Here is a 23,822-nt window from a genome sequence, read left to right on the forward strand (position 1 = left end):
CTGACACGTGCAACGCTTTCCTTGGTGTCTTGGGATCCCTCGGGTTCTGGTTTGGGAGGGTGGTGGCCGGTGGGAGGTCGGCCGCCTGGCGAGTGAGTGGGTTGAGCAGCCGGACCGCCCATGTCGCCCTCTGGAGGAGGACGAGGAGGCACTCCATGGTGGGGCCGAACACGTCGTGCCCATCGAGCTCCGGCAGGTCCACGTGCCTCGAGCGGCCGGTGGAGGAGTTGATGAGGCAGTGGCGCCCGCGGTGTCCCGTCCCCCTGAGCATGATCCACTGGCGCGGGTGGAAGCGGCGGTCCAGGACGCCGTGCTCGCGCGGGTCGGTGGAGCAGAGCCGCCACGGACGGCAGACCGCGCGGAAGCAGACGTAGTCGGCGACGTCGTTGGCGAGGAGGCGCTCCCGTCGTCGAGGTTTGTCCAGTCCCGACGTGTCCGGGTATGTGAAGAAGAAGAAGGGTGAGAGGCGAGCTTGGCTTGCATGGAGGGCGATGACGGTAGCTCCGAGATGAGCTCCGGCATCTCGCTAGGCGGCGGCGGCGGCGGCGGCGGCTGGAGGACAGCAGATTGAGGGTCTCGTATCCGTCTCCCCTGCGTCTCGATGGTACGCAGAAGTCTGATTAACCACCCATGTGGCCGGCCCGACGATAAGCAGACGAGCAGGCCCGGCCTCGTCCGTTAAAACTTTAAATTTGCGACCTCGATTTCTTTCGCCGTCCGATCGACCCACCTACCAACCGTTCGAGGGCTGTCGCTTCCACCTCTCGCGCGCCGCGCGTGTTGCCAAATCTTTCTTGGCCGCCGGCCGGCCGGCCAGCCAGGATATATGAGGCTCGCTTCGCCGTGGTAGGCGTCCGCGTCAGAGAACATGGCCAAATCAACAAGGAAGACGGCGGCGCCGATCTATGCTGGATTGCCAAATCTAGGCCACGGCTCTTCCCTTGGGTACCGGCTCTACAACGAGCTGCTACCTGCATGGCCTTCAACGGACCTCCACCGTCTCGTCTGGGAGAGCTCATCGTTTCCCGGATACTCGACAAGGGCTTTGCCGAGTGCAATATATATGGGGGGGTGCTCAGCAACATGCAGGTACCCGATCGACGACCCTTTTCTTCAAATACACGTCTCGGCTACAACCGAGAGAATATGTATATGCAGAACAATTGGAGAGACACTTCTAAAATTCGGTGTCGGATCGAAGTACAACATGGAGGACACCGCCGGTGTGGGAGTAGAGCTGAGGCAGATTTATTCATCCGATCGCCGCTTCCACCACCCCAATGGCACACCACGACCTACAAAACCAAACCCTAACTATAGAGCGAAGGAACGGGATACCTCCTCCCTCCTGCCATCGGAGCAGCAGTCGAAGGGAGAGGGAACCAGCCCCCTGGCCGGTGTAGATCGGAGGTAGAGGATCGCTTCCCTAGTCGCCTTCACGTGACGGCGGCTAGGTTAGTGAAGAACACCTTATCTTACACATGCATGCATCGACGGACGGACGCACAACTGCTTTTGTTTCGAATATCCATTCACATACCCTTGAGAAAAAATGAATATTCATTCACATGTGCATGAATGCATTCAGGTGCAGCCTACTCAATGTTCACTGCCCGCTGGCATCTTGATTAACTTTAACCACTTACTTTCATCTGTCTGCCAGCGCCGCCGTCTCCGAGGGGACCTCGCATGCTTGCCGATTCGGCTGGCTACAAGTAGGTGCGGTGACCATGGCCACACGGCTTCTGGTTGTATCTTACTAGTAGTATAGTCACTGGATGGATCAAACTCGAGATATACTATATTGTTTGACGATAACCATCAATATAATATTTCCCGGGCTTTTGTACGGCCCCCTGCTGGCCTCTACCGATTTTCCCGCACCGTCACGAGCGTGTCAGACATGGCCGACTCCAACGTCACCCAAAAAAGCCCACCGTCTCAGCGGCCGCCTTTATGTCGCCGACCGCCAAGGCTCGCCTTGACCGCGCCACGAGGCCGGTGAGGTCAATGACCGGGCCAGAGAAATTGCGGTGGTTTTGGTGAAGAGTTGATGTGTCGTTGAGGAGAAGGGACTCGGGTTGGTGGTGGAAGATGGTGGGGATTGTGTCTACACCGACGTCGACGAGACCCTTGAAGTATGTACGTGGAGCTTAGTTGCTCAGGTAATGGATCTTTCAATCAGGCATTCAAGATACGTACGTGATTTTCATCAACTAAAAAAAGTATGTGGTTTGGTACAGTGGATGCCACCATGATCTCTTTTTTCCTTTTCATTTAATGCGTGGATTATTATGTGCTTTTTTTCTTTTCTTTGATCCATCCGTGGTTTAGTATTAAATTTCAATGGGTGGTGCATTGATTTTACAAGCGCATCGGGAATTTATTCATTCATTGATTGGTCCATTTAATTCCCTCAGTCCAATCCAATTAATTTTCGCGTGCATGCATCAGTAGGTGGCTCACATTAAACCATGACAAAGAACGTACACATAACTTAATTACATGTGTACACAGCTGATATCTGCTTCATGCATGCGTGATTAGCTAGCTTATATTACTATCCCCTAAAAATGCTATTCCCTCCATCCAAAAATACTTGTCAAAGAAATGAATGTATCTGGACATATTTTAGTTTTAGATACCTTCATATTTATTAATTTCAACGACAAGTATTTTTGAACGGAGGTTACCATGCAAAAAAAAGTGTTCATTTTGAGATTATAGCTTACTGCTACATGTAGGTACGTACATACGTCCACTCCCTCTCTCGATGATGCTACCTAAATGCATCTCTCAATCTTCATTCTCCACAATTGCTATCACCACATGCATCGTGTCTCGCCGGGCTAACAAGAATTATTTTGTGGCGGACTAACAAAAATGTCCTTGTAGCATTACTGGCGGTGTATTACAGCTTTTGTTTTCAAGAATTATTTTGTGGATTTTTTTGTTTGCAATTTACAGAGGGAGAGAGACCTTAGTGGACCGTCATCAGATGGTAGAGCATCAACCCATGGGATGTATGATCTGAATCTGAGCGGAGGGTCGGGACGAGTTATAGAGGAGATGGATCCGTGGGAGGAGCAGTCGACCAATCGAAAGCCAGTGAACTATCTCACGCGGATCAATCGAACCAACGGATCAGCCCGGACGAACGGGTAGTACTGACTGCATGTACTACGAAACTAAGCACGCACGTCGCAAACTGTCGGATCCGTAGGGGTCGGGCGGCTGAGAGCCCTCGATACGTGGGATGCGCGAGTGGCCAATCAAAAACCATTGATCCATCCATGGGATAATATACGTGTGACTAACCAAGCAAAAAGCTAATTAAAGAGAAGAACAAACGAGAGGAAAAGAATGGAACAAACCATCGAGTTCGTTCCACTGAGCAAACCATTGTTTTTGTTGTTCGATGCCAAAGGCCATCGGATGGGTAGGTGTCGGACGGCAGCCGGGATCGACTAGGAAGGGCTCAATCCGTGGGAGACGCGACGACCAATGAAAAAGTATCGATCCATGAGACTGTATTAATTGTGTGATTAACTAAGCCATGTGTGATTGCGACCGCTGGATTTATAAGGCTAGTCATAGTGGAAGTAACTTAGCGAGTAACATAGCGCACTTCAAGAAATTTTTACTTATGTAACAAGTAGTAACATAATATGTTACCGTAACATAACGCTTTTCAATACAAAATGAGTGTACAAGCTAATAAATGAGGCCATCTATGACACTACTACTATATTACTTTGCACTATAAAGATAGTAAGTTAGACTAGTGTCATATGCATGACACTAGTATAAGTTACTCCCCACCTAAGAATTAGGCGGCTGAGATCGAAAGTGCTATTGTGAGCTCGAGCTCACAGGCACCCTTTGCTACAGTACAAACGAAAAAAATATTTAAAAAGTTCAAAAAAATCTGATTTTTTTTGGCAACAAACATTGATATATTTTTCACATGCGTGCAAATTTTCATGACAAAATGACATTCATGAGGTCTCGGCAAAAAAAACAAAATCGATGCTCCAAAATGCTTCCAAAAACAGTTTTTTTGGAGCATGATTTTGTTTTTTTTGCTGACACCTCCACAAATGTCATTTCATCACGAAAATTGGCACGCATGTAGAAAAAACATCAAAGTTTCTTGACAACAAATTTCAGATTTTTTTGAATTCTTTTACTATTTTTTCGGATTTTACTGTTCATCCAGGATCACTAGTGCCCGGGATCAATTCCTCCACGTCCGAGATCGAAAGTGCTATTCCTCCACGTCCGGCTGAGATGCACTAGACAGAGGTCGATCCGTGAGAGCGTTTGTTCGACCAATGGGAAGAAAGCGATCCGTTCGGTGGGAAATTAAAGAGAGAAGATGAAACGAAGCTCGAAACAAATCTCACATCCACTCCACCTCCTGCTCCGCTTCCCACTCACCTCCCCCTCCCCCTCCAAAGCGCCGCCGCCAACCACCACATCTCCGGCCACCAGAGTCTCCCCTCCCCTCCATCGTGGCTGCTGCTCTCGGATCGACCTCCGCATCCGGGGGCCAACTCCTACATCCACGGCGACGGCCTCCCCATCCGGCGGATTCGTCTTCTCCTCCACGAAGAGGCCATGGCAGGAGGAGCCCCAAACCCTATTAGCACCCGCCATGCCGACCTAGCACCAGGAACCGGCCGGCGCATCCTGCAGCCGCCGGTCCAGCATGGCCTCGACGACTCCAAGGTCTGCTCTGCTCCGCCCTTCCTCTTCCCCGTCCATGTGAAAGTTTGAGATTTGTTCCATTCTCCCCGTCCATGTCTGTCGAGCGAGCCTCAAACTTTTTTTGTCCAGTAAGTAAATTGCCCAATTTACGGAGATAGATGCCACATATAATTACACGACATGGACTGCACATCCTGAATCGAATCCCCGGTAAAATGCGAATCAGATAATATGGTGTGATAAAATTCAACCTGGGCAGAAATTATTTATTAGAAAAATAAATGACACACCTATGGTTCCGCTGATTGATTTCAGTGAGTTTGATTGATCTTGTTGTCTGGCAGATTCCTCCATATGCCCACCAAAACATGACCCCGTAGCCGTAGGTGGACATGGATAGAAGCATCACCATCTTTATACTAGGGACATAGTACAACCTAAAAAACTTTGGCCAAATCAACAACCTTTCTTACAGTTTACCCGCTAAACATAACACTCATGTTTTAATCAACTAAAATGGTCCAAATGGTGAACTCGGATCAGTTTAGACTCCGGATGACTTGTCATCACAAAATGACTTCAGAATAGCTGCAATTTTGTAATTTTCAGTTTTAAACCATACATGCACCCCTGTGTTCAAGTATTTCATCATTTCGTTAAGGAATAAATATGGGAGGAGGATCTTGTATCTATTTCATCAGCAGATAAGAAATAAACGCTGGTGATTGCTTGTATTTTCTTTCTTTGCAGGCGAGGATGATGACGACGAGGACCCGAGCTCTAGCCCCACCGGCATGGTCCCTGCTGCCTGCCGGTAACAAATCCCTGCAGGTAGCACCTCCCTCTGCACACTCACTTGCTAGTCTCTCAGTAGGGTGCGATTGTTCTAGTAGCTATCATTTACATGGCTGTGTATATATGGATTTGCCCATGGTTCCGTGAATTATGTAATACTAGGAGATATGGGTGAGGAACTGAAAGGATAATATGCTTCCATGAATTGTCCTGCAGATATGCACCATATGGGAGATCCTTCTCGCCGGACTTCGGGAGGAGGCGGTCCCTCGGTGATGGGGTTGAGAGCTGCCGTGATGGGGCTGTCGCTCAATATCGGTAAAGCTCTCGCCTTTTCTCATGAATATATGTGTGCTACAACGAAACTGGCATTCAGATGCCATGGTCCTTAGGTGTGTGTTATCTACTCCCTCCGATCCAAAATTAGTGTTGCAGTTTTGAACTAAGGCTAGTTCAACATTAGTTCAAAACTGCGACACTTAATGTGAATCGGAGGGAGTAGTACATTGTGAAGCCACTGATTAGCAGTACAAATTGCTGCATTTTCATATTTCCATCAGTGCTGTTTTTCTGGACAGAACGTTCAGAGCTAGACCCTTCCGATGGATATGTATAATTTTCAGTGCATGCAATCAGGATGATAGGTATTCAATCAGGATGATGCACATTAATTAGTCAATGTTCCATACTGAAAGTTCACACTTCACAGTGGGTTCTTGCGTATGATTATGTCATTTATAGGCCTTACATATTGATAGTTCGCATGACTAACTCATACGCATGATCTTCTATTTCATTTATATTGAGGCAATGGTCTCTAATGACCTGAAAATACACCTTCAACCAGCTAGCTCACTAGCATAACCCGTGATAAGTGATAACTAAAGTCTGGCGCAACTGTAGCGATTCTTCAATGATGTTCTTTGCATTCCAGCTATCTTTAAGATGTGATGTTACTGTTCTTTATGGTAGGACTAGGATGCATCCACATTGTTTTGTTACCCTGAACCCTTTTTTTTTGTCAGAGATGCCTCTCGCCTCTACCTGCTGCACCATCAAGTCATCTTCCTTGGCCACCAAACGCTGCGATTTTTTATGCCAAATTAACAAATGACCTCCTTCCTTGTTCTTCTATTACTAGTGTATACACATTAGTAGTACTGCCACTGTATGATGGATGTGTGTTGTTCTCTGATGCAAAAAATTCCTCACTTTCCTTTACTCACTAGTATAGTAAAAAAACACGATTGATTAATCATTATGGGTGGTGAATCATGTATGTATTTCATTACAGAAAACACTGCTTGCTTGTATTTGCATCTTTGCAGGCATGTATCATGTATGCAGCAGGCGAGGATGAGGACCTGAGCTCGAGCCTGACCATGATGGCGCACATCACAAGGTCCCTACTGCCCGCCGGTAATTACTCCCTGCAGATAGCACCTCCCTCCGCCCACTCACTTGTTAGTGTCTCGGTAGGATGTGATTGTTGTAGCAGCCATCATTTACGTGGATTAATATTTATGGATTTGCCCATGGTTTGTTTGAATCCAAAAATGGGGAACACAATGAAACATCAGCACAATGGATATTAGTGAGCTAGTAGCACATCACAAGTCACTATATTGGTAGCTTGAACAACTTGATCGCTTACAAACAGCTACTAGTTTTAGCTATCGCAGTTAAGCATTACTAGTACTCTGCTAGCACCAACAGCACCAAAGCATCCTATTTTCTTCATATTTGGTTGAAGATTTTATTTTGGGTTCAGTAAAGTAAACACACCCATCAATTAAGGGTCGTCGTGCCACCTGATTGGTGATTAATGCGCTTAGCTCTCCTCTCGGTCTGGGCAGCCCTAAATTATCAGCTTCTTGTGATGGTTTGCATGGTTGGAACATGCATCTTGTTTGTATTATACTGTTTGATCAACCTCGGCTTCTTGAGATCCACGAGTGTCCACTAATGGTGTCTTTTTGTTGCCTCTCTGTAGGTTTCGCAGCATTCTCAGCAGGAGAAGTGGTGGGTGTTTTTTGACTTTGACGTTGGGAAAGCACTTGGGAGGGGCAAGTTCGGGCATGTTTACTTGGCCAGAGAAAAGAGGGTAACTACTGTTGCTAATCTGATTGCTATAATTTCAGTCCCTTTTTGGATGCAGTAGGCCGATTAGTTAAGCACCACAATTTGATTGAAGGAACTTATCAATAGCTACTCTAGTTAATGGTTCAATAATCAGGGCTCAAATGTATTTGTTCTTAGACTAGAGCATGGCATTGAGTGACACTGGTTCTCATATGTGCCTTTGGGTTTAAAAGCAGAAGTGAACCACACAGTCGTCATCTACATGCACATGCTTTTGTCAGCCGAGTCCAGATTCAGAAGCTTAGTGTATACCATCTGTTCTGCCTACTTTTGACTATGTGAAGCATTATTTTTCTGCTTCATAATGTCAACATTATCCCTGTAAAGAAATAACAATGTCAGAATCAGCAGCTTCCAGTTTAAAAGTAATAGAAACAGCTAAAATAGCTTTGTTTCAACTGAATTGGTACACTGTTCCTTTCGTGTTCTATAAAAAGATATGAATTACATGGATTATTTGAAGATATTCTGGTCTACAAACTTATTGAAGGAAGCTAATGAGCAAAAACATTAATTTTGTGCTTCATCAATGTATCTTCCCTGAAGAATCAGTGTCTCATCATCTGCATCTTTGATTGTTCGAACCTGATGAACTCTGAACGTGTTGCTATGATTTGTTAATATCTAATAAGTTCTTGTTCTCGCAGATTGATGACAGGTTCAATTTTATCTCATGAGATGATGCGTGCGTGGTTTTGACTTAAAGGTTGTCTTTAACTCTTGGTCCTGAGATGATGCGTTCTTGTGATAATACTTACTAAAAGCACGTCTTTGCTCTCATTAAACAAAATATTTAAGGTAATTAACAGGGGGGGGGGGAGAGTCACCACCTGAATCACTAAAACAATTTACTAACATCCATTTAGGTGGTATTAAAATGTACTGTTACTAGTCAACAGAGGTCTGGTCTTAAATATTATGCACTTTATTGCCTTAAATATTGTGCGTTTTTGTACTCCCTCTCTCTCAGTTTATAGGGCGTGCGCGTACCTCTAGGTCGTCAATTTGACCAACCTAATGCAAGTCATATATTACAAAAAATATACCAATATAAACTTCAGATGTTCTATTTTCAAACGGTATAATTTTTCTGTTATATAGTTTATATTATGGTGATAAAATTGGCAACCTGGGTATACGCATAGGACTTGTAAACTGAGACGGAGGGAGTAGTCGAATATGTTTCCGATGTATATGCTCGGCTTAGTAAACACGGAATTTATTGTGGTGTGTGTTCTTATGGTGACCGGCTACTTGTTTGAGATACAGATAGACTACTAGTTATTCAGCACTGTGGATATGGAAAATGATATGTTGTTATATGTTTTCCCGAGACTACGTTCATCCATAGTCTTGGATTGGATCTTCTCAGAAGATGTGAGCCTGGGTTGACCATCTTCAAGAATAATCCTGCTCCTATCTATGGTCTGCTCTTGTCTGCAAGGTTATATTATGTTGCACTAACCAACATGGTAGTAATGTCAAGCAGAGTTGAGCACTGACCACTTTGCTCTGCCTGTTGTCTCAGATTTCAATTTTGTAGGCTTAGTTCCCTGATTTGCTTGCTTGACTGGATTTAAATAGATGGCTGAATGAGAATGATTGGTGCAGTTGGATTTATGAAGTTTACTGTATTTGTTAGAAAATAGATGGCTGTTGGGGCAGTTGCTTTAACAAATAAAGAATAATGCATCTTCTTGAGTCTGTACACACTTATTTTGCATGAAGTTCATGGTTTTCTTCGCTTTGTTCTGAAATCTTCTTGTGAACGTAAAAATTCTTACAGGATAAATGATTTGTGAAGCTTACCTACCGGAGATCCCTTGATGATAATGCTGCTAAGTTATTCTGCCTTTGTAGCCTTAGGGCCTGGATTGCAAACTCAAGATACCCTGACGAGGTCCGCATGAGGTAATGAAAGTCTTTTGCTTGTTCTTTACCCTGCTAGTTCCACATCTGTTGCTTTTGATTTGACTCTGAGGTTCAGTGACTTGTTCCGGTAGTCTGACTGCTTGTTCAAACCACTTAAACTTGCTATGTTGTTGAATTCTGAAATTTGGTGCTCTGTTAATTTAGACCATTTCTGATCTGATCACTGGAGCAAGTATACTGGCCAAGAGAAAGTTTAGTCATTTATGATCTGATCCACTAGTACTACTGCTGCTACCGTATGATGGATAGATCCATACGTGATGCAAAAAATTCCCTCAGTTTCGTTTACTTACTACAGTAGTGAACTTGCCCCCCTCCCCCCGATAGCAGCACTAGTCCTGAGTGCAGCATGTATCTTCTTCCCAAAGGCAAAGACTTTCTTTCTTTAGGGTGGACGTACAAGCATCGAGTGGTCATAAGATAAGAGCTTGTGGATGGATTAGTCCGACTTGTTCAAAACACATAAACTTCTTTCTTGTTGAATTATGAAATCTGGTGCTCTCTTAATTTAGATCATTTCTGATCTGATAACTAGAGAAAGTGTATTATTGGCCTAGAGAAAGTTTGGCTATTTTGTATGAAAGCAACAGTAATCTTTTTTACTATGTCCTGGAAGCAAGCATGGGCTCTTGGTTTCACTATAGCACAGTCTTCAAAATTGGCAATTTGCCGGCAGGGATTGCATATCAGAATCATGTGCATAAGAGAAACAATGCTCACAGTGAATCTGCCATTTTAGGTAGGTAGTTGATGCTTATATCAGAGATTGCATATCAGAATCATGAATCTGCAAAATGTAAATAAACAATGCTCACAGTAGGTAGTTGGATGCCCTAGGCCTTCTTTTTTCTCAAGTTTATAGCCTGGATTCCCTAAGAACAGCAAGTCTACTGTGAACTATCCTTGCTGGCTTTGATTTTTCAACTCTACTGTTTGTTTGACCTCTCATTGTGTCGTCATGTCACACATGATTAATCCCTAAATTATTTCGTGACCTTGCATACCTGCACATCCTCCGTTAGCTGGCACCAAAACCAAAAGGCAACCTGCACTAGTGATGTTGGTTTGCATATATGACACTGAAAACTGCAAACTCTGAACTTCTTTCTTTCTGATAATTATTAAGAGGGAAATCTGAATTTTGTTGTATAATATGTAAAAGTTCATGCCTTTCTGTAAAAGTTCTTTGGACGCAATCATCTTCTGCCTGCCTGCTCCCCACTAGTCGCCTTCACGTGGCCGGTGTACAGGGAACTTTGTGATTGCTAGCTGAATTGTCAAAAAAAAATTCTCCTTTCATATGAAGTCAACCTCTTCAGAAGCTCTGTTTCCGTGAATCATTTTTGCAGCTGTTGTTGTGTTGGGTCACTGCACTATAGATATAATCCATGCTAATGAAATCCCCCCAATTTGTTTTATCAAACTAACCCCCCACGAGGAGCACCTGCAACAACAGAGAATCGCTTGCCTTCTTGCTCGTTTGCCCTTCTTCGCATTTCTTGTCCGGTGATGGGATTTCGCTGAACTGTGTTGTTCCTGTTCATGCTTCTCTTACTAGGATTTCTTGAATTTGTACATCTGGATTCTGAGCTTGTATTTTGGTGTTTGGGCATTTTAGGTGGGTTTAAATTCTAACTTATAAGTGGGTCTTGTCCTTGCGTCCACTATTTCTTTGGGGAACCAAAAGCTCAAGGAGAAGAATATGACTACTCTGTTTTTTTAACCTTTTGGTGGCATGGGCTCACCAAAGCTCATGCCTTTCTTTCTTTATAGGTGCATATTCCCTTGCTGTTTTTCTCTCACTCTTTTTGCCCCTTCCCAAATAATAATCAGTGTCCTGGTATAGCAGGAGATGACTACTCACCAAAGCACACAAGCTGGTTAGAAAGCCTCCAAAGCACACAAAGAGTTTTGTTTAACTGGAGTGTCCAAATAATAGATAGTAGTAGCTTTAGGAAACCACTGTCTTTTCTTTGTTGATTAAATTCACCTGTTGAATCTCTACTCCTCCTATAGAGTTACGTTCTTGTCATGATTGGTAACTAAAGGTGCCCTCTTTTTTGTGAACTGAAGAGTTTGCAAAGGAGCTGGAGTGCTGGACGTGCAGGGGCATGGTATCCTGATGAGATGACAGTGGCCAACACCACCTACATGGGCTTGGACGCCCTCCACTCTGCAGGCGGCCTTGGCAAGCTGACGGTCTACTAGAACCAACTTCGTGTAGGAGGTCAAGATGGACGTCGACACGCTGAAACCGATCTGGGTAATTAATCCATTCACGCCTTTCAAATTCTAAAGCATACATAGTTTTATGATTTGATCATCAACTAATGCAACTGGTCTGTGTGGATCTTAATGCTAGAGTTTACACCCGTGGTACTGGAACTTACCGGGTTTTCTAGTTAGTACTGTGTACTAGATGATATTTGATTTATAGTCCTTTTTACCAAGTCACGTGTAGTGTCCAGGTGATGTGCAATGTGTATTTCTTAGATTTATCAGGGATGTTCTCCTCTTGAAAGGGTTCCATAACATAGCTATTGTTTTTAATCTGGTTTGGTCACTGTTATGTTTGCATTCTTTATAGCCATGGACCTTTCCTCACTTATTTTTGTCAGCATGCAACTCTGTTTTGTGACTTTGATTTGGTAATGGCTCAATTACTAACCGATTGTGGTTTTAGGTTCAGGTCTGCATCAAAGGCAACATCTAACTCATTGACAAGGGCATCCACGTGGGTCATCAATGGTGTGGTCCAAAAAGACGAGAAGCACGGCTGCCGTGACGATGGTGGACATCGCCACCTACCCGCTGCCCAAGAGGACCAAGCTTGGCTATCCCGATGCCTCCATTTCTTCACAATCTCTCGCCAGGAGAGTAGGAGGGGCGGCAACTGCTTCCTTGGCCGAGCTTGTCTCCACTAGGCTGCTTGTGCAGGTGACCTACCCTCCGTTTCCAGGCCCTTCCAGCTCTTCTTCTCTTGGGCAATTTGTCGAGCATGTCATGCGTGGCCTCAGGGTGTGTTGGTTTAATGAATGGTACTTCTGCTGGTCTGGTGCAGGATTTGGCTCTGCGGTTCAATTTCAACGCTGTGGGGGAGCTGGTGCCATTGTGGGCTACCTATTGTTAGGGTTCATCTTCCAATGATTGTAGCCGTGGCGAGGTTAGGCCTGCTTCCTGCCATGTACAGCGTTGATGCAAGCTGCTGGCTTGCCCAACACCGTACCATGCATGTGCTCCTCCACGAACCTCTTCAGATGGTTTGAGGTGAGCATGAACTCCTTTCCTTACCAAATTTTGTTCTCCAATTTCATGTGTTTTACTATGCTTTTTATGAGAGAATCTTGTGAAATCCGGAATTACGTTAATTAATTACCCACCATGCCATTGGGTTAACCTCACGAACACGTCGCTGCCCTCTGCCCTCTCGCGACCACGCCGTCGGGGCAGTTTTGCCACCGTCCTAATGGCATGGTGGGTAATTAAAGTATAAAACGTGTTTAGTATGCTGGAGGGATGTAGACCATCAGATTGGAGGTTTCAATGGATAGGATGATTTGGTTCTCCGCCCTCTCGTGCTTTTATAGTGGTAGTAGATTTGTTGAGCATGTCATGCGTGGCCTCAGGGTGTGCTGTTTTAATGAATGGTACTTCTGCTGGTTTGGTGCAGGATTTGGCTCTGCGGTTCAATTTCAACGCTGTGGGGGAGCTGGTGCCATTGTGGGCTACCTGTCGTTAGGGTTCATCTTCCAATGATTGTAGCCGTGGCGAGGTTACGCCCGCTTCGTGCCATGTGCAGCGTTGATGCAAGCTGCTGGCTTGCCCAACACCGTACCATGCATGTGCTCCTCCACGAACCTCGTCAGATGGTGTGAGGTGAGCATGAACTCCTTTCCTTACCAAATTTTGTTCTCCAATTTCATGTGTTTAACTATGCTTTTTATGAGAGAATCTTGTGAAATCCAGAACTACCGTAGCTAGCTGTGGGGTGTTGGATTGCAGTCTAACTCGTTTTATCATAACTATGGTCATGTTCATTTTAATCCTGGAGTCAGTATTATACTCATGTTCATTTTAGAGCCTTTAATCATGCTCCTGTGATTCTTAGTTGATAGGATTTACTGTGTTTTATATTCCTTTTGGAACACTTCTGTTCTGAATTTGCAACTCTTCAGTTCTGAATTTGAGTGTTGAAATAGTGATGTGCTTGGTGCTCTGAGTGGAAAACCATTACCTACTTCAATAAAACTCAACTTCTCTTCGCCCCCTCATTGTTTGCATGCATTTGAAACACTTCTGTTGTTTTTGAGTAAGATTAGAAATAATGGTCTTGCAGACTACGAGATAGAGTTGGGGTAGCACCAATTGAAGAGAAGCTTGTCCAACATCGTCTGAGATGGTTTGGGCATATTCAGCGCAGGCCTCCAGAAGCCCCAGTGCATAGCGGACGGTTAAAGCGTGCGGAGAATGTCAAGAGTGGTCGGGGTAGACCGAATTTGACATGGGAGGAGTCCGTTAAGAGAGACCTGAAGGATTGGAGTATCACCAAAGAACTAGCTACGGACAGGGGTGCGTGGAAGCTTGCTCTCCATGTGCCAGAGCCATGAGTTGGTTGCGAGATCTTATGGGTTTCACCTCTAGCCTACCCCAATTTGTTTGGGACTAAAGGCTTTGTTGTAATTGTTGTTGTTGTTGTTGGTCAAACTTTATGGAAGTTCGATTTCAAACAAATCTTATATGCGGAGTAGTGAAAATGACTAGCGAGACTATATTTCTCATTTATTCGAGGATGATTGTTCCTTTACTTTTCCCTTTTTAAGAACCAATGTTGCTTATTTTTCGTGGGAAGCTAAGTAAAGTGATGGACAAACACATTGAGATCTTAAATGTTTGTGCAAATTGTGCTCTACTTTCCATGGGTGGAGTACTAGGGAGCCCCTTTATTTTCCCTTTTTGAGTGAAAGAGTACTAGGGAACTTCACATTAGGCTCTTCGCTCCCACGCTTAAAGAGGGGAAACAGAAATAATGATGGGGTTATTGAGAGACCCGAGTAACAAAGCCCGTCCCTCCCCCCGCCCCTCCCCCGTGCGGCGGCGCCGCCCCGCACCGGGGAGCCCCCACCCTCCTACAACCTCGCCCCTCCCCCGCTCCCCTCCGCCGCCGTCGCCCGGGGCGTCATAGGGCAAAGCCCTTGTGGCATGGCGGTGGCGGCGGTTTCTCCTCAGATCTCGATCTGGTTGGGAGGCGGCGCTCCTCTCCGGCCAGATTGGCGGCGGTGGCGCAGATCGGCGGTGACATGGAGGTGGTGTTGGAAATATGCCCTAGAGGCAATAATAAAATGGTTATTATTATATTTCTTTGTTCATGATAATAGTCTGTTATTCATGCTACAATTGTGTTATCCGGAAATCGTAATACACGTGTGAATACATAGACCACAACATGTCCCTAGTAAGCCTCTAGTTGACTAGCTCGTTGATCAACAGATAGTCATGGTTTCCTGACTATGGGCATTGGATGTCATTGATAACGGGATCACATCATTAGGAGAATGATGTGATGGACAAGACCCAATCCTAAGCATAGCTCAAAGATCGTGTAGTTCGTTTAGCTAGAGCTTTTCCAAATGTCAAGTATCATTTCCTTAGACCATGAGATTGTGCAACTCCCGGATACCGTAGGAGTGCTTTGGGTGTGCCAAACGTCACAACATAACTGGGTGACTATAAAGGTGCACTACGGGTATCTCCGAAAGTGTCTGTTGGGTTGGCACGAATCGAGACTGGGATTTGTCACTTCGTATGACGGAGAGGTATCTCTGGGCCCACTCGGTAATGCATCATCATAATGAGCTCAATGTGACCAAGTGTCTGGTCACGGGATCATGCATTACGGTATGAGTAAAGTGACTTGCCGGTAATGAGATTAGACGAGGTATTGGGATACCGACGATCGAATCTCGGGCATGTAACATACCGATTGACAAAGGGAATTGTATACGGGATTGCTTGAGTCCTCGACATCGTGGTTCATCCGATGAGATCATCGAGGAGCATGTGGGAGCCAACATGGGTATCCAGATCCCGCTGTTGGTTATTGACCAGAGAGGCGTCTCGGTCATGTTTGCATGTCTCCCGAACCCGTAGGGTCTACACACTTAAGGTTTAGTGACGCTAGGGTTGTAGAGATATGAGTATGCAGTAAACCGAAAGTTGTTCAGAGTCTCGGATGAGATCCCGGACGTCACGAGGAGTTCCGGACTGGTCCGTAGGTAAAGAATTATATATAGGAAGTGAAGTTTCGACCATCGAGAAAGTTTTGGGGGTTACCGGTATTGTACCGGGACCACCGGAAGGGTCCCGGGGGTCCATCGGGTGGGGCCACCTATCCCGGTGGGCCCCATGGGCTGAAGTGGGAGGGGAACCAGCCCCTGGTGGGCTGGTGCACCCCCCCTTGGGCCCCCCTACTCCTAGGGTTGGAAACCCTAGGGGTGGGGGGCGCCTCCACTTGCCTTGGGGGGCAAGCCAACCCCCTCGCCGCCCCCCCTTGGAGATCCCATCTCCTAGGGCCGGCGCCCCCCTAGAGGGCCTATATAAAGAGGGGGGAGGGAGGGCAGCCGCACCCATGCTCTTGGCGCCTCCCTCTCCCCTTGCTACACCTCTCCCTCTCGCAGAAGCTTGGCGATCATATCGATCCTCTCCTTCTGGAGGCCTGCGCTACATATCTCGTTGATAACCATCTAGTGCAAATGGTACTACCGATATGCCTGATCCAAACTCTTCATACTCTTGCGTGTTTATTTTATCCATAAACTGAAGGTGTGCTGAATGAATACTCCGCTCTTTTGCTGCATCCTAAATATTTCACCAGGAGCAGCTGTATCTCTACCAACAGCTTACTCTTCTTTACATAATAATATTTGTGGCTCTTGTATCTTTTCTCAACTCTGAAGTCCATTTTTCTGCTAGCTTTTTTGGTTTGCATGACAATTCGTGAAAGAGGATGCCTCCATTTCCTCCTAGTTTGGCGTCTCTTGCACAAGACGAGCCCATGCAGCAACTGGCGATGGCGTCGAACGACACTAAATACCGCTGGAACCCCTCTCCTACAGACAACAGATGTATGTTCTGAAGTCCAACAACTACTGCATCCGTTTTATTTAACATCAACTCCATGAAATTATATGGTTCACTTCTTCTTTTGTTATCTCATTTAATTAATGGGCATGCGAACTGGATTGAAGCGTGCTTTTATACTGGAAAGTGCACAAGAAGCTGGTTGTTCTATATCTAGACTCCATCATCATGTGGTGTGCCTTCGATAAAATAGTGTCAAGGCTGTTGTTCTTCATGGTAGTGTGAGTTATATCAATATGTGGATTGCTTGAACGGATCACTGATATCATGTACATCCAAAAGTATTGATTATGTTTATAAATCCTATTGATTATATCAAATGAGCAGAGATGGACAGCCATCTTCTATGCTTTCAAATGCCTCTATTAGGTAGATGCTGTCTTGCTGTATGATTATGATGGGTAGTTTGCTATGATAGCTGACCAAATAGGCGACTCTGTTATTTTGAGTGATGTGCTCATGTCTTGCTCTCCTAGGGAATTGCTTGAAGAAATTTTTTATATCATTTACGTTCACAAGTACCCGCTTTTTATTTTTAAAAATCTGTTAATTATATCCAGTGGAAAGAATTGAGGAGCCATATTGTCCCAGAATTCCTGATTACGTTTTGTTTCCTTAGCTGTGACTAGCCTTGCATGATGAATTGGTGATGATGCTGGTCAAGATTTGGTGATTCTTTTGCTGTCGATGGTGCATTGCTGGTGGAAAATCTTCTCTCATCTAGTAAGTCGTGGAGAGATTATTGTGCTCTTGCTGACGAATGATCTGATCAATTTTCCAACTAACTTAGAAAGACTGATGGAGTTCAAATTTGATGCTATTATCTTGAATTAAATCAAAATTTTCATATTTGGTCACTATGGTTTACTTGCACCCTGTACTATGATTCCTCTGCTAGTTTTTTATATGATTTCTTTCTTGATATAGCATATATGGCCACACACAATCTTGATAGTACAATAAACTTTTTGTTGCCATGGTTAATTATGGGGTCCCTTGTTATGCCTTGATTTATTCGGTACCATCTCTATATTGATTGTGGATAGGCATTGTTGTAATACCGTTGGACGTTGGTACAGTAGTTGTCTACTGTTTTTGCTCCGGTAGTAGTGTAGGTTTCATGATGGTCTGTAGCAAAACACCCAAAAATATAGAGTTGCATTTACCGAGAAGGTATGCTCTGGTTTAAGTCCATTCGTTTTGTACCAACTATAAGTATTTCAAAATATTAAATGCGGTGTGCCTTTGTTGAAATAGTATCAAGACTGTTGTTCTTCATGGTAGTGCGAGTTGTCAGTATATTGGATTACTTGAATGAATCATCGATATCATGTACATTTAAAAGTATTGAGTGTATTCATAAATCCTATTGATTATGTCAAGTTAGCAGAAATGAGCAGTCGTCTTCTATGCTTTCATAATGCCTATGTTACGTAGATGCAATTTTGCTGTATGATTATGAGATGAGTTCTTTTATTTTGTTCGGAGTGTTTTGCCTGTGTATCATTCACCTAGAGAATTGCTTGAATACATTCTTTATATCATGTATATTAATATGCACCCGTTTATCAATAAGTTTATTTGTTGATTCTATCAATGGAAAGAATCGAGAAGCTCTCTTGTCCCAGAATTTCTTATTACGTGTTGTTAACTTCTGTGTGAGTAGCCTTGGATGCTGATGATGCTGGTCAATGCTTTCATGATTCTCGTGTTGTCCACGGTGCATTGCTTGTGGAGCAGCTTCTCTCATCAAGTAAGTCATGGAGAAATTTGTGTGTTCTTGATGATGAATGGTCTGTTCAATTGTCCAAATAACTTAGAAGAATTAATGGAGTTCAAGGCTTGATGCTTTTGTTTTGAATTGAATCAAATTTGTCGTATTTGGTCACTATAGTTTACTTGTGCCCTTTACTATGATTTCTCTGCTAGCTTTTTATATGGTTGCATTCTTGATGTAGCATATATGGTCATGCACATCCTTGATACTACAGTAAACTAGTTTTTTTTGTCCCCCTTGCTCCACTAGTATAATGTCATTTGCTTCATGTTTTTCCTTGTACCTACTGTAGCATCTGATTGGCCATAACTTTAGAGATAGATAAATCATAGGTTGCGGGAACATGAACACCGTGCTTGTCCTATTACTACCTTGATAATGTTCTAGTAAATCTCTGCTGATCAATCACTTGCTAAGCTAGCTTGATAATGTTTTTGTCATTGTTGTTTGACTCTGCATACTTGTGTCTGCCAAATTTTTTGTTAAAAAGAATTGATTAATTGATTGCCATTGCATTTAGCTCCTGTGTAGTTGTTTGGCCTTCTTCGTATCCTTTTTTTTGTTCGTTGTCCTGATTTATTTCAGATATGCTTGCTTGCCATTGTGGTGTGGAATTCAGCCATAGGTGTACATATACCTGGCCATGGGATACCCGGCCTGACTGGCCTGACCCGACCTTGCCTGCGGGCCGGGCCTGGGCCTGAGTTTTGAGCCCGAAGCATGCGTCGGGCCGGGCCTGGGCTTGGCATTTTCGTGTTTTAGGGAAGGGGCCTGGCCCAAGGCGTCAGGCCGGGCCTGGGCCTAAAAAACAGGCCCGATGGCTGGGCCCGGCTTGGGACTAGGTTTGCTGCCTTGGGCTTTGTTAGGCCTGGCCCGGCCTAGCAGATGGCCAGGTATAGGTGTACACCATACTGCTTATATTGTCACTTGTTGATAGAATTGTCCTGGGATGTTGCTATTACTCTTATGGAGTATAAATTCTAGAATGTGTCTAGATACATCCATATCTGGGCAAATCTAAGACAAGTAATTCGGGATGGAGACAATATCATGTTGTCGTTTTCCTGGGATCACCCTTATCATCTCTCACTGTATCCCATTTTGTGTATCAAAAATGTTGCACCAGCTACTTATTTGTGTTGATGGAATGCTAGGATTTAGGCTTCGTGCCATGGTTAAACTTTTAGGGTTCCTGATTATACCCTGATTAATTTGGTACCATATCTAATTCTCTATATGTGTTGTGGTTAGGCCATAGTTGTAATATCATTGGTTCAGTAGCTGTGTGATCAATATTATGCTGGAACTTGAACATATGTCCACGTTCCTAGCTTGATAATATACTAGTAATTCTCCGCTGATTAATGTCTCTGTGACGCGCTTTTTCTTCTGCTGCTGCTCTGCATGGGTTTATTGCTTTACTTACAAGGAACTCAAATGATGTGGTCATGATTAGTTTGTCGTCTCATTAGCTGTGTGTTGTGCATTTTATTGGATCATATATAACTGAGCTGTATATATATTCTCTCCAGGTGAGGACTTTTTCCACATAATCATGGATTACTTCATCTGTGTTGATCAAGAAGTATAGCAAGGAGATCAGCAAGGACAACCATGCTCTTGGAAAGCTGAGGAAGGAAGCTGAGGGTGCCAGTAGAGCCCTCAGTAACCAGCACCCGGTCTGTGTTGAGTTCGAGTCCCTCTTCGACGGGACTGATTTCTCGGAACCACCGACCCATGCCAGGTTAGAGGAACTCAACAATGATCTGTTCCGCATGACCATGGTACTCGTGAAGAACGCCATGGATGACGCTGGCCTCGAGGAGAGCCAGATCCACAAAGTTGTTTCTTGTCGGTGGCAGCACCAGGATTCCCAAAGGTCCCGCAGCTCATCAGGGACTACTTCGACGACAAGGAGCCAGACAAGGGTGTGAACCCTGATGAGGCTGTTGCCTTTGGTGCTACAGCGCAGGGAAGCATCTTGAGTGGGAGGGTGGTGTCGGAACCAGTGGTATGATGAATCTTTTTACTCGCCTCTTCTCTTTATCCTGCTGGCATGACGCATCCTACTTACTCCACTGCTGGTGTGCTGGATTTCAGAACAACTTCTGAAGAATGATTTGCGATTTCTTTTCCATTCTAATTGCTTAATCAAATTGAGTGCACATATACTAGAAGGAATTGGATTGCATGTTTGTGGGCTGTTGCAATGATAACTATCAAATGGTTTGCTCTTCCTCAAAGTTACAGTGCCAGTTAGCTGATTTTCAGTGTCCTTTTAATCAGTAGCATGTTTCCTTTTAATCAGTTTTGTGAATTCGTCTGAGGGTGCATGCACTAACACTGAGTTATGAAGAGGACATTAGAAAGGCCAAATACTCAACATAGCATGTTCTTACAGAAATAATTATTTTACACCAAAAATACATGAGAGAGAACATGCTTAGATGGATAGCTGAGCAGGTGCTTAACGTGTCATTTGTATATGCTATTTGATAGGGATTGACAATTGTTTTGGATGTTGCCATGCTACTGTCTAGGCTGTAGAACTTGACATGAAGGGAATAAACTTTTATTGCACTTGCTCTAGTTAGAGTATTTTTCTCGCCTGTCTTTTGCATAATTACTACGATTGATTTGTCTGTGCTTGAGGGAATAGGTCAGCATAGCCATATAGGCAACCTTTGTTAGCTGTATTAGCCAACGTTTTGGTGAATACAAGATTCATATGCTGTAAAAAAATGATAGATTAGAATTTCATGCTAGGATGTTGAAATGATTGTATGGTATGCATATTGCAGTCCCATACATTGAACATTTTGAGCACGAGGGTAACCAGTTAATCAAGTACTCCCTCTGTCCCATAATTTTTGTCGTGGTTTTAGTTGAAATTTAAACTAAAACAACAACACCAATTATCGGACCGAGGGAGTACTAGCTAGTTTACAGCATTGCAATAAAGGAATTCTTGTTTGTGAAGACTATGAGCAGAGGCTGAAAATCGACACTCAACCTACACCTTAGGGGCATCGGCAATTCTACGTTCTACTTCGTGGGCGAACTCCTGATCCGGCCAAACGACGACATAAATCGCTATCCTTGTCACTCACGTTTGTGAGTGAATTATGTGGATGACTTGTTACATACTCTCCATCTCAAAATAAGTGCCTTTGATTTAGTACAACACAGTGGTTTTCTGTCTTGACTTGTTATATATTCTGTCTTGATGAAACATTTTTTGGCCGTGTATATATATGTAAACAAAAGAAGAAAAAGAAAGATCTTGAAGTGTTCTTGTATTGCATGGCCTCGTACAATGGAATTAATCTTTCTTTCTCTCTACCCAGGGAGTGGCCTGGCTTGATGGTGAGGATGGCGGCGCAATCTATGCTTGAGACGATGGGAGGTCAGTTAGCTGCTGGAAATCTGATGGTCCGAAGGGCGAGAAGATGGGTCGATTTTTCTTTACATTTCCGGTATGTGTAATCTGATCTTGTTGCTTTGGTCCTCTATTGATGCTTGCCAATTTGGCTTGTGGTAGAACAGTGTAGTCTGGCATTGTCTTGTCTTGTGTTCATAGAAAAACCTCACTTGGTTCTTTCGTTGGATATGTTACAGGGGAGAGCATATCTGTCTAAAGAAAAGAAAAGCCTGGAAGTTGTGGTTGTTAGCAGCCAGGCCATCGAGGGAACTTGACACGCTCAAGTGGCTATCTGGGTTGTGCCCAGAAGCTGGCTGTTAGATTCATAGGCTTCTCAGCTAGTTTGTTGTGGTGTTGAAATAGCCTCTTGTTTTTAGAATTGTGTTGAAGAGCTAAGCTTAGCTTCATGTGGTTGATTTTTGTTGGTGTGGAACATGTTGCCTTGGCAGGATGATTTTGGACGGACTGGTTGCTCTACAAAGGAATGAATTCGATTCGAGTGCATGAGTGAATGAGTTTCTGGATTCCCAACAGACCCTTGTTGATTCGGATCATGATTTTTCTGTTTTGGCTGAAAAGAGTCCATTGCAACTGTGTCGGCGTGCTAGTCGTCGCTGTGGGTTTTCTGCTCCCTGCAGCAGTACTTTTGTGCTTGTAAAATACTCCCTCTGACCCTAAATAAGTGGCGTGGTATTAGTTCACTTATTTTGGATTGGAGGGAGTAGTTGTTTTGTACTCATACATAAGGAGGGAGCTTGAACTTATTCTGGACTATGGATGAGAAGTCCCTTGTTCTGTACGTTGTTTTCCGGACCATACATAATGAGAAGTCACTTATTTTACCCTCTTTTTTTTTGTAATCCTTTAGCGTTGGGTTTGGATGCTGCTTGTATACTGGGAGTGAATTTTCTTTTGGTTTAGAGCATTTTTGCTTTCATGATAAAGCAGGGGCCTAGGGTCCTGAAGATTTATCTCTTGTAATCATGTAGTAGCTGTCGGTTAGAAAGAAAGAAGTTATCTCTGAGAAATCCTTCGTCGTATTACCTCCGCCTCAAAATTTTTGTCTTAGATTTGTCTAGATACGGATGTATATAGCCATGTTTTAGATACATCCATATCTAGAAAAATCCAGCACAAGAATTTTGAGACGGAAGAAGTTGTCTTGTTGTATGGGTGCTTCTTGACATGATGTCTACAGGAGGGGTGTATGTGTTTTGGGATTTGAAAAATCATGCTTCTTTCTTTGGAGAGCATTTTGTGAGCTCCAAACAATCTGCTGTAATTTTTGAACATGCCGCTGATTGGATCGTCTGCTTTCTGATTCACAAGAGAGGACTGTGTGCGGCAAAATAAGTTAATCTTTCTGAATTCCCAAGAGAGGGCCGGTGGCGGAATTTGTTCTGGTTTAGAGCCTTTTGTAGCCCTGAAGATTTTGTTTGGGTGTATTTGTTTTTGAAGCGCATGAATGAATCAGTTTATGAGCACAATCAGCATGCAAAATTGGCGCTCAGACTAGGATGTATATTTCGGACGGTGATTCTCGACAGGTGCCACGCCCAGACTAAGATGATTTTATTTTTATTTTTTTGCTGAAGGGAAAACAAGGGATTTGATTTGGTTTATTCGGGCCTTTTTATGCCGCCAAATTGTAGCGTGACGGTACGAATTTGATGCCGGGCTTGGTCAAACATGACATGGAGACAGGCATCTAGTTTAGTTTTACACCCACTTTTATTAATGCCAGCCGCCCATGCATGCGTGGGTAATTAAGGAGGCAAGCAACGGTTGAGCCAATCAGCATGCAAAATTGGCGCTCCATCTTTCACTCGGTGATTAATAGATGAGAGCCTACGGATGATGCCCATCAGCCAGCACAGCAGGAAGGGAGGGAGGGTTTGGATCGCGCCA

General features: G+C 44.1%; 1 long non-coding RNA gene across 6 annotated transcripts; it reads left to right on the top strand.

Moving 5' to 3' along the window:
- The first annotated feature begins 4,388 nt into the window (after positions 1-4,388).
- On the top strand, positions 4,389-22,756 carry LOC119299339. Of its 6 annotated transcripts, none has more exons than XR_005146154.1 (17): positions 4,389-4,731; positions 5,461-5,541; positions 5,722-5,823; positions 6,531-6,924; positions 7,499-7,609; positions 8,295-8,353; positions 9,434-9,558; positions 11,653-11,842; positions 12,263-12,516; positions 12,641-12,846; positions 13,250-13,455; positions 16,549-16,700; positions 17,336-17,439; positions 18,383-18,469; positions 20,026-20,504; positions 21,841-21,969; positions 22,112-22,756. It is a non-coding gene; the product is annotated as an uncharacterized LOC119299339 (long non-coding RNA). The 6 variants fall into 6 exon arrangements; XR_005146158.1 differs by having other exon boundaries at positions 12,269-12,516; XR_005146157.1 differs by having other exon boundaries at positions 6,834-6,924.
- The last annotated feature ends 1,066 nt before the right edge of the window (positions 22,757-23,822 follow it).

The sequence above is a fragment of the Triticum dicoccoides genome, chromosome 5A, assembly GCF_002162155.2.
Source record: "Triticum dicoccoides isolate Atlit2015 ecotype Zavitan chromosome 5A, WEW_v2.0, whole genome shotgun sequence".
NCBI lineage: Eukaryota > Viridiplantae > Streptophyta > Magnoliopsida > Poales > Poaceae > Triticum > Triticum dicoccoides.